Genomic DNA, 12,775 nt, shown 5'->3' with positions numbered 1-12,775 from the left:
CTTCCAGTTTTCTTGTAGTTAATTGGAGAAAAGAGTCTCCAGGACTTTCCTACCTGTCTGGCTTTGAACCTCAATCCTCAGATCTCACCACCAACCAGCTTAAGATCATATTTCTAACAGTGTACACTCAGCACATGTAATGTGTATGTTCATCTATCTTTATATGAATTCTTGAGTTAAAAATCTGGGCTACAGATTAGACTTCATACTCACAAAAATGTATGTAGTTTAAAAGTTGATACTCCTGGAAAAATAAAACCTAAGGATGTAAAGAAGTCTGGGAAGTTCAGTTTGTATCCAGCCTGGGCAGAAGAGTTTTTGAGACACTATCTATAATTAACCAGGAAAACCTGCATTGGAAGAATGGTTCACATGATGGAATACCAGTTATGAGCAAGATTGTTGAATAAGAATTGACGTGTTTGCATACATACATACAAACATACACATACACACAGAGGCACTTACATGTGCACACACAAATACACAAATGAAACAACTCTCAGAAAATGTATAAAAGTTAGAAAACAATAGAAAATATGTCCTGAGTAAGACTAGAATCAAGAAATAAATTTTAATATTAAAAAGTCCTCAAGTGAACTTTCTTCAAAAAAGTTTGAGACTATTACATAGGTAGGGACCAGAGATAGTAAGAAAGTCAAGTAATCATTATTAATGGGATCGGATGATGGAGGAATGATTCAGAGACCCCTGCAAGTGCATCTGAAAATGTTCATATCCTGTGTCATATGTTAGAACATCTTTGAAAATAGTACATAAACAGTCTGAGTAGTCAATGGATAAGATCGTCGGAGAAGTTCAGAATTGCTAGTGTGTTTCTAGATTAAATAAACCAACAAACTATGGCAGAGTAATGTGATACAAGCTTGGAATTCTAGAACTCATACTAAGACAGGAGATTAGAGAGTAGAATTACATAGCGATACCTTCCCTGGACCAGGTAGTATAATTTTGTCTCAATAAAACAAACCAAATTACAAGAAAGGAATACAAAGTTGGAAGTTTGGGCTAATTTTGTCATTATGTTTTGAGAAGCCAAATTTCCTATTGAAATGCAACTCATATATATAATCCTCGGTTGTGTTTTAATTGTTCTCTTCATTACAGAACATTACTACATGCAAAAGAGCTCATGATTGCCATCCAAAATTTGAAAAAGCGTCATTCTGTTGGATGCCAAAGAAATGATGAAGGTTTACAAAAGTTAAGCCTGGAGAAATAGCAAAGTTTGTCTAATATAGGACTTTGTGGACCTTGCTAAATTAGAATTTAGATTCAAAATAAATGGTTTGGTTTTGTTTGTAATTCCATATTCTATAGGATACTACAAAATTCTTTTTTTTTTTTTTCGGTCGTGGGGCTTGAACTCTGGTCCTGGGCACTGTCCCTCATCTCTTCAGCTCCAGGCGAGCGCTCTACCACTTGAGCTACAGCGCCACTTCCGGTTTTCTGGTGGTTTATTGGAGATAAGTGTCTCAAGGTCTCTCCTGCCTGGGCTGGCTTTGAACCGGGATCCTCAAATCTCAGCCTCCTGAGTAGCTAGGATTACAGGCGTGAGCCACCAGCGCCCTGCTACAAAATTATTTTTAAGTAGAGGTTTTAATTGACCAATTCACAAATGATTCTGGCATTCAATTTGCCTAGATTATTCTTTCAAGAGAGTTACAATTAGAACTTAGTTAATAGATAATCCCAACAGTTCATGTATAAAATGATAATGTGAATAATCTAGACAGAGTTGCCAACAAATGTATGACATTAATTTATAAATTTAGAAAAAGAGCATTTTTGAGGGTTTGGTATAGCATGGTATGAAGAGAATAATTGTGTGACATCTTTTTTTCTATCTATATGTAACACAGGAAGCAATTTCCTTAGTTATGTTCCTCTGTATACAATGAGAAAAATGCTTGGTTTGGGTTCATTTTTATTTTTGTTTTATTGGTTTGTCCTAGGGCTGGAACTCTGGGCCTGGACACTGTCTCTGAGCTCAGGGCATCTGCCCTAACACTTCAACCTCAGTGCCACTAGTGTCTGGCTTTTTCTGAGAAGTTTATTGGAGACAAGATTCTAAGGAACCTTCCAGCCTGGATGGGCTTTGAACCATAATCTTCTGATCTTAGTATCCTGAATATCAATGAAAGTTAAAAAGTATAAATATAAATAATATTTGCAAGTGTTCTGATCTCAAGAATACCACTGGGGGAAAACTGATGCAAGCAAGTTTATTGTGGTGTTCTTTGCAGAACAAGGAGGGAATCACAATACCAGAGGTGTAGTACTTTTTCACAGTAGAAATAAGCTATTCATGAAGTGAATTAAGGGAATTTTAAGGTGCACCTTACAGGTTGGAAACTGTTGGGCTAGGATTACTTTATGGCATAAAGCTTGGGATTGCTTACTCTTGAAGTATTATTACAGATGCTTCATAGTTTTATCATCTACCAGAATGTGGCTATTTTCCTGTTGACTTCTAAATCTGTAACACCCTATTGGAAACTGCATCTATTGAAGAATTACATAACATGAAAACAAGTACTGTTTTGAATCTCTCAGGTATGGAATGTTCAGAATTTGAAAAGGAGTAGTTATTAGTCACAAGAATTTTGAAGAACACATATATTCTGTCCTAACAACTTATTTAACTTTAAAAGTTATGGGTTTCCATAGAATTAAACTGTTTTTTGTTTTATGTGTGTGAAAGTGCTAAATTTATTTGTTTTCAAAATACGCAAGTATATTGTGAAAATATTGTCTAGTTGGATAACATTCAACTTGATGACCTTCTGATAAAGAAGGGGTAATTAAATCAAATTAGATGCCAAATAGTATTGATTTTTAAAATTTTACTATATAGATAATAATATAACTAGACCAGTACAGTAAAATTTTATATTATGCAGCTTATTTTTTAATTTTATTGTCAAAGTGATGTACAGTGCGGTTACAGTAATTGTAAGGTAGTGAATACATAACTTTTCAAGCTTACCCCTTCCTTCATTTTTCTGACAGTTTTCCTTCTCTTCAGTACCTCTCACAAGTTGTAGTGTATATTTCCAACATATTGTCTTGGGAGTATTGCTATTGCATTGGTTTGCCCTTTGTCATTTGTGTCACCATTATGATGTTGCTCTTCCGGTCCTTAATTTAGATAAATGTATACACAATACACAGGGTACCAAAATCAAATACAGCAAGGGATAAACCATAGGGGAAAAATCTAAAGAAACTAGAAATCACATAATATATTAAAAAAAACAACTGCAAATAAAAATCTCTGATTCCATATCTTGGAGTTCATTTTGTTCAGCATCATCTTATATGGTCATATACGCATAACAAAGACATTGGAGATTAATAGTTACATGGACACTAAATCGTGAAAACATGTTAACTGTTTTTTATGGTAAAGGGGGAATTAGGGTTGGTGAAATACCAGTTCTGATAAAGGAATTTCAAAAGAGTTTTAAAATTATGACAGGTGAATTTTAATTGTTGAAACTTTTAAAGAAAATTTAAAATTAAATTTTAAGAAAATTTAAAATTACCTGGGAAATTAGGCTTTCATGAAAAGAAATCCATGGAGACTTTGTGGAGAGGGAGCAATGTGAGTGAATATCGTTCATTTTCACACTAAACAAACAAAACTCAGAAACCTTGCTGTAAGTCCTCTAGGTTTCCTTGAGAATTGTCCTTACCCAGGAAATATACTTTCATGGTTTGAAAAAAGGTTATAGTGCAATTTAATTCAAATTTCTTTTTAAAAATACATAAAAATTTGTGAATTAACCTTTAATTACGAAACAGTAATTCTCTGAAAAAGATAATTTGGGTCAAAATATTTAGGGCGAGAGTGCCCTCCACAATGAAAGAAGGTATTGGGTATACACTCTTCTGTTTGTAATACTTTCCACAATGTTTTTTCACTTGAAGCACTGAAACACAGAAAAAAATCTGATTGGATACTTCAAACCAGTTATTTCACATTTCTAAGTGGCTCACAAAAAAATAATATCCTTGTTAACATGAGATAGTGAAGACTTCTCTTATTACATAAGCCAAACAGTTTTGGGTTCAGAAAAGAATAGAACAAATTGAAAAGGTGAAAAAACAGTGTTCTGGGCTGAGAAGGTGGCTCAATGGTAGAGCACTTGCCTTGCATGAGGCCCTGGGTTTAATTCCTCAGCACCACATAGGCAAAAAGAAAAAAGCCGGAAGTGACGCTGTGGCTCAATTGGTAGAGCGCTAACCTTGGGCTGAAGAGCTGAGGGACAGCACCCAGGCCCAGACTTCTGGCCCCACGACCATACCTCCCCCCCCACAAAAAAAAAAGAAAGAGAAGAAAACAGTGTTCTTAGAAACCCTAGCTAAGCAAATTGTCTTCAGCAGTGGAGGGAGGCCAAAACTTTTTGATATAGATTGTCTTAATATTTTTGCTACCTAAAGTGAATTTACAGAGCCTATTTGGCTCACTATAATGCAGAATAGATTGAATGAAGACATGAAAATAAATTCCACATCAAAATGAGGCAACTTAAAAGAATTTTAATGGAGAAACCATGAAGATGTAGCAGTGGGGGAGGCCTTATAGTCCTTCAGCTTCACTAGACTTGAAGGCAAGGAGCTGTGATTAATTGGAAATCAGACAAGAGCTAAAAGGAGGACATAGAAGTAGGACATGGAATCATTGTCCTTTTGTAACGGACACTTTCTTCCAAGGTATGGGTAATTTAACTCTATTCTCCTCCATACATCTTGTTGAGCAAATGCAAGACGAAGAGAAAATAATAATCTATTGAAATAATTTTGCAAAGAATAACTTCACTGTTCCTGATATGGAATCTAAGGAGAGTCTTAAGAGAGAAGATAAAAGTGGAGTATTCTTCGGTTTCCTCTAATCATCTTGTTCGCAAAATATATCTTTGGGGTTAGAAGTGATTGAATCAAAAATTAGTGGAGTACTTATTTCTGTGGGCACTTTAGACACAAGACTTCCAAGGTAAAAGAAAAAAGAAAAAAAGGATATCAAAATATTTGTGATCACAGTTTCTTGGACTGGGATTTTTGGAGACAAAGTTTTACATTAGAGCTTGTCCTGATTAACATCAATGTTGGGTTTTCACCTTTGCAACCAAATGCAGAGGTGAAGTTTACTGTACTCCCTTGAACAAGTAAACAGCACAATAAAAAAATGACAAATAATGTTTAGTGAATTACTTTCATCAATTACTTTTCCAGAACAAAGATGGAAATATATAACTCAAAATCAATTGACTTAAAAGTATGAAGAAAGAGTAGTGAAGTGAGATATGAAAATATAGAGGATTGTTTTCTCTCCAATGGAGTAATGGGTTCTTGATCTTGTTTCTTCCATTCTGTCTTCACAAGCTATCAAGTGTGGCTCAGGACTGGAGTATCCAGTTCAGACAGAGAACTCACAGAAGAAAGATAATATTTGCAGCAAATATAGGTGATTTATAACCTTAGACAAGCTATTTAAATCTGTTCAAATTCCTCCTCTACCCCAAATTGCCCTCTTTGAATAGTTTTGTTTGCTTTTCCCAAGACTGCCCTTCATTAACTGCTTAAAATTTTGAGAGATCATATTCATACTCTCTAGAGATTGCTGTTTGGTTGTAATTTCTGTGTGTGTTTTCACTGAATTTCCAAAGGTTGTGCAAGTGTGTTACAATTAAATATGTCCATCTGATTGTCCAATGGATTAGATTGTCCTGGATTTGATTCATTCATTCTATCATCCTCAGCCAACCCCTTCTCCAAGATTTATTTCAAACTTACCACTTCCTTTATCACATGTGAACATTGAGTATTCTAGCTGTTCTTGCCCCTTGTCCATTTTTCATTCAATGTCTTTACTATTATTCCTCTCTGGTTTCAACTTCCTGATAGTCTTTCTGTTAAACTGTCCATTAGTTCTTTGAAAAGTTTATATACATTCCATGGAGTTTCAATCCTGCATATACTTGAACTGATGTCAGCTTATATTTCCATAATTCATTCATCTGTAATAATTTGCAAGACTGGAGATGTGAACCACATAGATATGATTTTATTCTCATCTATTTGGAAAATTAATCTTTAGTTAACAAGAAAGTTTAAAATGATTTAGACTGTATTCCTAAGTACCATTTTTATAAATGGTTTTGTAAAATTGTGTGTGATTATTTTATTTTACATGGGATAATATTTTCTACCACCTATAAGTTTTGGAAAAAAGAAAATTAAAATTTAGTATTATCGGGCTGGAAAGGTGGCTCAGTGGTAGAGCGCTTGCCTTGCATGCCTGGGGCCCTGGGTTCGATTCCTCAGCACCACATAAGCAAAAAGAAAAAAGCCGGAAGTGGCGCTGTGGCTCAAGTGGTAGAGCGCTAGCCTTGAGCTGAAGAGCTGAGGGACAGCGCCCAGGCCCAGAGTTCAGGCCCCATGACCGGACCCAAAAAAAAAAATTTAGTATTATCGAAGAATATGATAGAAATAGAAGTCAGATTTTATGTTTGTCACACAACATATAACGCAACTATTTGTGACTTCTTAAAATGTACCTTGTTAAGTGATGAAATTAACTTTATTAGTTTACATTTGGGTTTGAAATATGAGAGGATGATATATTTAACAAATTTTGGAAAGCACCAAATGAACAACACAAATGGTAGGTGGTACTATTTCTACACTTTAATAAATGGTTGTACCTGATTGGCATTAGTGCAGTGTAAATAAATCAACTTTACTGTAACTCTATTGTGACTAAGTATCATCTATTTGTCAAATGGTATTTTCGCGAATATGATTTTTTTTGGTAGGTCATGGGGCTTGAACTCTGGGCTTGGGCACTGTCCCTGTGCTCTTCAGCTCATGGCGAGCACTCTACCGCTTGAGCCACACACCACTTCCGATATTCGAGATAAGAGTCTCACAGACTTTCTTGCCTGGGCTGGTTTTGAACCTTGATCCTAGATTTCAGCCTCCTGAGTATCTAGGATTACATGCATCAGCCACTAGCGCCTGGCTTGTGAATGTGATTTTTCAAAGATTATTTGAAAAGAATACACTTGCAGGAGATTAAATGTTATGAGAATGACATTTTTATACCACAGAACCAAGTTCTACTGACATACCATTGTTTTGAAGCACTAAGGATCTTCTCAATTAATGATATTTTCTGAAGTACATTTGACCTCTAAGTCAAGTTTTCCTGGCTTTGGTAGACCAATTGTATCTTTCCAGGAGCTATTTTTCTATCCTACTTATGCTGGACTGGAATCTTTCATTAATCACTAGGGGAGGGATATTAACAATAATCTTTTGACACTTTGTGATCTTGTTCACAGATATGGGCTGGTCATCTGTAAATTGAAAGTTGGAATTACAGTTCTTTCTCTCAGATTTTGTGATCTCATCCTTCATTTTATGTTGCCTTGCATTTCACTATTGTTTACTGCTAATTCCTGCTTCTCAAGGAATTGGGGCCTGAAATATTATAGGAAATGAGAAATTGGCATGGCTCTTCAATTACTTTCTGTTGGAATGTTGCATGGGTCTAGGTAAGAAGTCTTGACCCTGTTATCTGATGATGTGGGTAACTGGGACCTGGGATCCAAAGACCCATGTGTCTTGCAAAAGAATAATATCTTTTAGACATCATATCAACAAAATTTGGGTATAACCAATAGGAATGCTTCAGAAATGTGGAGAAAAACAGTTTGGAACACGTGAGTTTAAAACCAAACAGAGCAACAGAGTAAAATCCCATATAAATTAGAGGAAAACATTTTTTTTTACCATGTGAATTCAGAAGAACAAGAACACTTAGAAGGTAACACAAGATTATACTGAAGACATTACATTGATAATTTTTATATTCTAGTATGTATTATAAACCTAATTATTTATATTCCAATTCTATTTATTGGAATATATAAGTATCAATGTATTTGTCATATTATCAACTAATTCTAATAAGTTTCACTGTGTGAAATATAAAATCGCCACATATAAATATAAGTTATATAACTATATATAATACAAAAGGGCACATGTTTTGCATTGTTCTGTTGCAGTTAGGGTATCAAAGACAACTCTTAAAGTATTATTGCATTATCTCTACCTCAGTGTTTGGTAGAGATAGACCTAAAGTTTACCATTTGTAGATTTACAGCCTGGAGGCAAGAGGAAACACTGTGATTAAAACATTACCAATGTAAGGCCTAATAAAGTGGGGAAACATATGGACTTCTCCTGCAACTATGAAAATATTTGGTGATAGAAAGTCAGTAGTGTAAGTTTCTGCCTGGTTGGAAGGTAGACAGGCCAGACATTAGGTAATCATGCATATGAACAATTTTTTCAGCTTCTTGGCTTTTGCTACTTTTGGAATGTTAAGTATAATAAACAATTAAATTTTGATAAAATTCCTTCTAGTCCGAACAGTTCTGTCTTAACTGTTCATCTCTCTATGATCACTTGTAACTAAGATTAGTTTGGTTCCAGTAAGACAAACTATGCTGTAAAGATAGGATATTCTGTTGGTCTGTTCCTACATGGAAGAAGGATAAAGGGTCAGGTAGACATTTGTGCCGGTAAGACCTCATTTGGGAAAATGTCAGCTGCAGAAGTTTAGAAGTAGCTCTTAAGCAAGGCTTACTTTGAATCTATTAGCTCCACAAAGCTAACTCAGTTGCATAAATAAGTACTGGAAAAAGCCATTACCTTAGGATCTAGCTATAAGTGCTTCAAAGTATGATCAAATCTAAAATGAAAAAGAATTAAAATTGTCATTCACAAAAAATACAAATGTGAGCAATCGACCGAACAATATAAATTTTTTTCACTATACATATTATTTTAGGGAAATAAGATCAATATTATTGTTAGGGACAATAAGGCTTCCTTGTTACAAAAAGGCACCCAAGGATATAAGCCTGTAAAAAGATTGCATCATTAACTACTTAAATTTAGAAGATACTACATGATTCAGCAGCCCATATACCCAAATTACAACAATACAGAGATTAACATGGTGCTTGCACAAGGATAATATGAAAATTTGTGAAGTATTCCATAGTTTTCATTCTTCAGATGCAAGAAATGAAAAACAGTTATTAAAAAGTTGATTACAAAATTACACGTGTGACAATACATGCAAGTGTTAGAATTAAATGTGAGTTTGATATCAGTGGATTAAACATTCACCTTAGAAAGGCCTTTATATACAATAACCTTTACAAAACTTTTGAAATTAGTTAACATGGTCATTTTATCCTTAAGAAATATACTAGTATAAGTGAAGGGTTAAAAATTAAAAACATCACTTTAACATTGCCATTACTAACTTGCTAACTGCTGATTTTGCTTCTGTAAATATGCTTGTATTCAGACCCCCTTCCCTGGCAGATAAAACTGGGCAGTGACTCCGGGATATTGGCCGGCCCAGATGTCCGGATATCAGCCCACCCCAGAACAAGGACAGCGGTTATAGATAGTACATGTTTTTCAGTTCCAGTTTAGTTCAGCAATCCCTGGGACGGATCTTGACAACGACCACCTGGCCAGACCATAAACTGGGCCAAATGTCAACCAATCATAGGCCTGTAACCATGTAAACCCTCCATTAAACCAACCATGAGCCAATTGTTTTACAAAGAGTGTTACAAAATTTCCCGCGTGGCAAAGTGATTGTTGGCATATATGATGATCTTTAAATGGACCAATCATGGGATGCTTTGTGTTATGCGTTAATCTTGTGATTTTTGCCTTTAAAAAGGCTTGTAACCGCTGCTCGGGGCTCTCTGACTGACCGGGGCAGAGAGTCCGTTTGCGCAAACGTCAAATAAATTCCTCTTGCTTATTGCATCTCCCAGCCTGGAGTCTGAGTTTCTGGGGCGCCCTCCCGTTGACGAAAGTCTCCTAGGAGTCTGGGGTCTTTCATAAGGACCTAGAAAAAAAGGAATCTTAAATTTTCTATATGGAATGTAATTTGAAAGGACTATTTATTAATGGATATATATATATATATATATATTTATATATTATAAAACAATGTTCAATTCAAAGTATATCCAGGAGAGAGTGAAATAGATTATGGATATTATTCAAACACAGAATATAGAATATTTTAAAAAATATTTTTTCAGACAATAAACAAATATCTTTAGTTTCTGTACTACTCCTTTCAACAGATGAGTTCAAATTATTTCTGATTAAAAAATCACAAAATCTGCAGAAATAATTATAGATGTATACAAACAACTAAAATACATTTTTACATCAAAGTCAGGCAATTCATTTGGAAAAATTCCACAGAATTTTTACAGTAAGATATTGCTGTTATTTGGGTTGTGAAAGTATTTTGTATGGACACAAAGAATGGATTGGCATTTTGAAGTTTAAGGAACTTAACTAATAGCTATGCTAAATAATGCTGCAATAAACATATTTGTTCTGGTAGCTTTAGTATGGTCTTGTTTGATGCCCATCAGTAGATGAATGGATTGAGAAAATAGAATTCTATGGAATGGAATTCTATACTTCCATGAGAAAGAATGACATTGTCCCATTTGTTAGGAAATGGAAAGACTTGGAAAAAAAATATTAAGTGAAGTAAGCCAGGCCCAAAAAAACATTGGTCCCATGGTTTCCCTTATTTGCAATAACTAGTACATGTCTGAGACAAGTCAAAATGATCAGATAAGTTGATGTTTGGCGAAATGAACCCTAAGATAAGGATTCAAATGTTTTTCTTCTTTCTTGCGATTGTTTCTAACATATTTATAAGATGATTTCTTTGTTGCTTTTTATGTCCCTCTCCCATGGTATAATCCCTGCTTTCATTGTATTTGATGTTGGTATGATTTGTGAAAGGGAAGGGGAAAAACAAATTGTTTAAATAGGGACACAGATTGACCCATTGCAACAATGAGATGTACAAGACATGTCGAAAAACGAACTTTACAACTTTGGTGGGGGGAGGGGTAGAGAGGGGAGGAGATGGGAAGGGATGGGAAGGGGAAATAAAGGAGGAGGCAACATGTTTGACAAGAAATGTACTCATTCCCTTACCTATGTAATTGTAACTCCTCTGTATGGTATTTTCACAATAAAAAAAAAAAAACTCAACCAAAAAAAAAAAAAAAGAAAAAAAAGGAAAAAAAAAGATACTTAACTGAACCATTATGACTTAAGAGAACAATTTCTTTCGACAGCCTTCCACAACTTCAAAGAGGTAGTGATACATACTTATCCTTTTGGTAATATCAAAGGCAGTTTCTTCAAACTTGTTCTTCAGTCCTGGTTTGATATAACGGTTGAACAGAAGGAGGTCCAGCGTACCTTCGCTATCTCTATACCCAGCAGCACAACGCAAGGGAGTTAAGAGGCCTTTAGTTTGGGCATTGCTATCTGCATAATGATGAAGTAAGAAAGAAGCCACTCTGGTATTATTCCAAGAATAAGCACTGTGCAGGGGTTTCCAACCATTCACATTTATTGCATGAATATCTGCTGCTTGAGGCAACAACTCACGAACAATATCTAACTGTCCACTGTAGGCTTCTAGATGAAGAGGGGTATATTCATCGTCATCTCTAGTATTCACATGAGTGGCCTTTATGGAAAGTAGTCTCCACACTCTACTAAGCCGATTATTTTCAGCAGCCCAAAGAAGAAATTTGCTTGGATCCGACTCCATTTTTTTTTTCTTGCAATTGATACCATTCATCACTTTTTCATTTTGTTCCTCATCTTCATCAGAATTGCTTAACTAGAGACTTTCAGTGCCAGTGGGAATAAGGTGTCTATGTATTTCCCCAATAGTTTACATTGGTTGAACTGGTGAGAAAAACACAGTGAATTTTCTGCATGTTTTTTTTCATTATTTATTTAATCTTTTTTCATTTTTATTATTCTAAATCATTCTAACTGGAAAGTAGGGAATTGATGGAGAACAGGGAGGTATAAATTGATTATGAACTTGGAATTTTCATGTTACAGTTATCTATTTTCTAACAAAGATAAAGCGAGATATTATTAGAGTGTACACAATAATTCTGGGAAATTTTCCTAGAATTAGTAGAGTAAGTGCTGGTGTTTTAGTCATAAAAGAGAATGAGGTAATTTGATATAGTGGGAGATGGGCATCAGGCTAACACTTACCATGTGTGCAATGTTGTACTAGTAATTCCAACTCTGAAAACTTCAATATCATCTGATAATTAAAAATGGAAGTAGTTCCACTTTATGGGATTATTGTGAGGATTAAATTAGATACCATAGGTAAAGTACTTGGAAAAACAATCAATCAGCATTTGATACATTCTACCTGTTATTTTATCATGTGATGAATTCTAACATTATTGTGATTTTTATATTTTGTACCATTATGATGTGCAGTTTGGTGTATTGATATTGTGTTGGTCAGTTTCCTATCATTATAAGGAGAAGACCTGCAAAGAAAGTTTCTGAGAAGGAAACTGTTATATTGACTCATGGTTTGAGAGAATGCAGTTTAAGATCAGATGTCTCCTTTGTTTTTAATTATATTTTTATTAACTTAAATAGTTGCACAAAGGAATTTCCATTCAACAGATTAGTTTATAAGTACAGTGGATCTTTACTTAACTTTCCCAGACCCTTCCAAACCTCATCCCACTTTAATTTTTTCTAGTTTCCTACTGTCTGCATTGTACATTATGCCTTCACTCTCTTCCTCCATAACTCTCTTTATTCCTTCCCTTTGACT

At 34.8% G+C, this 12,775-nt stretch overlaps 2 pseudogenes; one reads left to right on the top strand and one right to left on the bottom strand.

Moving 5' to 3' along the window:
- The first annotated feature begins 9,007 nt into the window (after positions 1 to 9,007).
- LOC138816413 (U6 spliceosomal RNA) lies at positions 9,008 to 9,107 on the top strand (annotated as a pseudogene).
- A 2,108-nt stretch (positions 9,108 to 11,215) lies between these two features.
- Positions 11,216 to 11,931, bottom strand: LOC138816409 (ankyrin repeat domain-containing protein 49 pseudogene; annotated as a pseudogene).
- Between the last annotated feature and the right edge of the window lie 844 nt (positions 11,932 to 12,775).

Source organism: Dipodomys merriami, unplaced genomic scaffold (genome assembly GCF_024711535.1).
Source record: "Dipodomys merriami isolate MVZ:Mamm:240054 unplaced genomic scaffold, mDipMer1.0.p SCAF_698, whole genome shotgun sequence".
In the NCBI taxonomy this organism is placed as follows: Eukaryota; Metazoa; Chordata; class Mammalia; order Rodentia; family Heteromyidae; genus Dipodomys; species Dipodomys merriami.
This window is presented reverse-complemented; position numbering and strand designations above follow the sequence as displayed.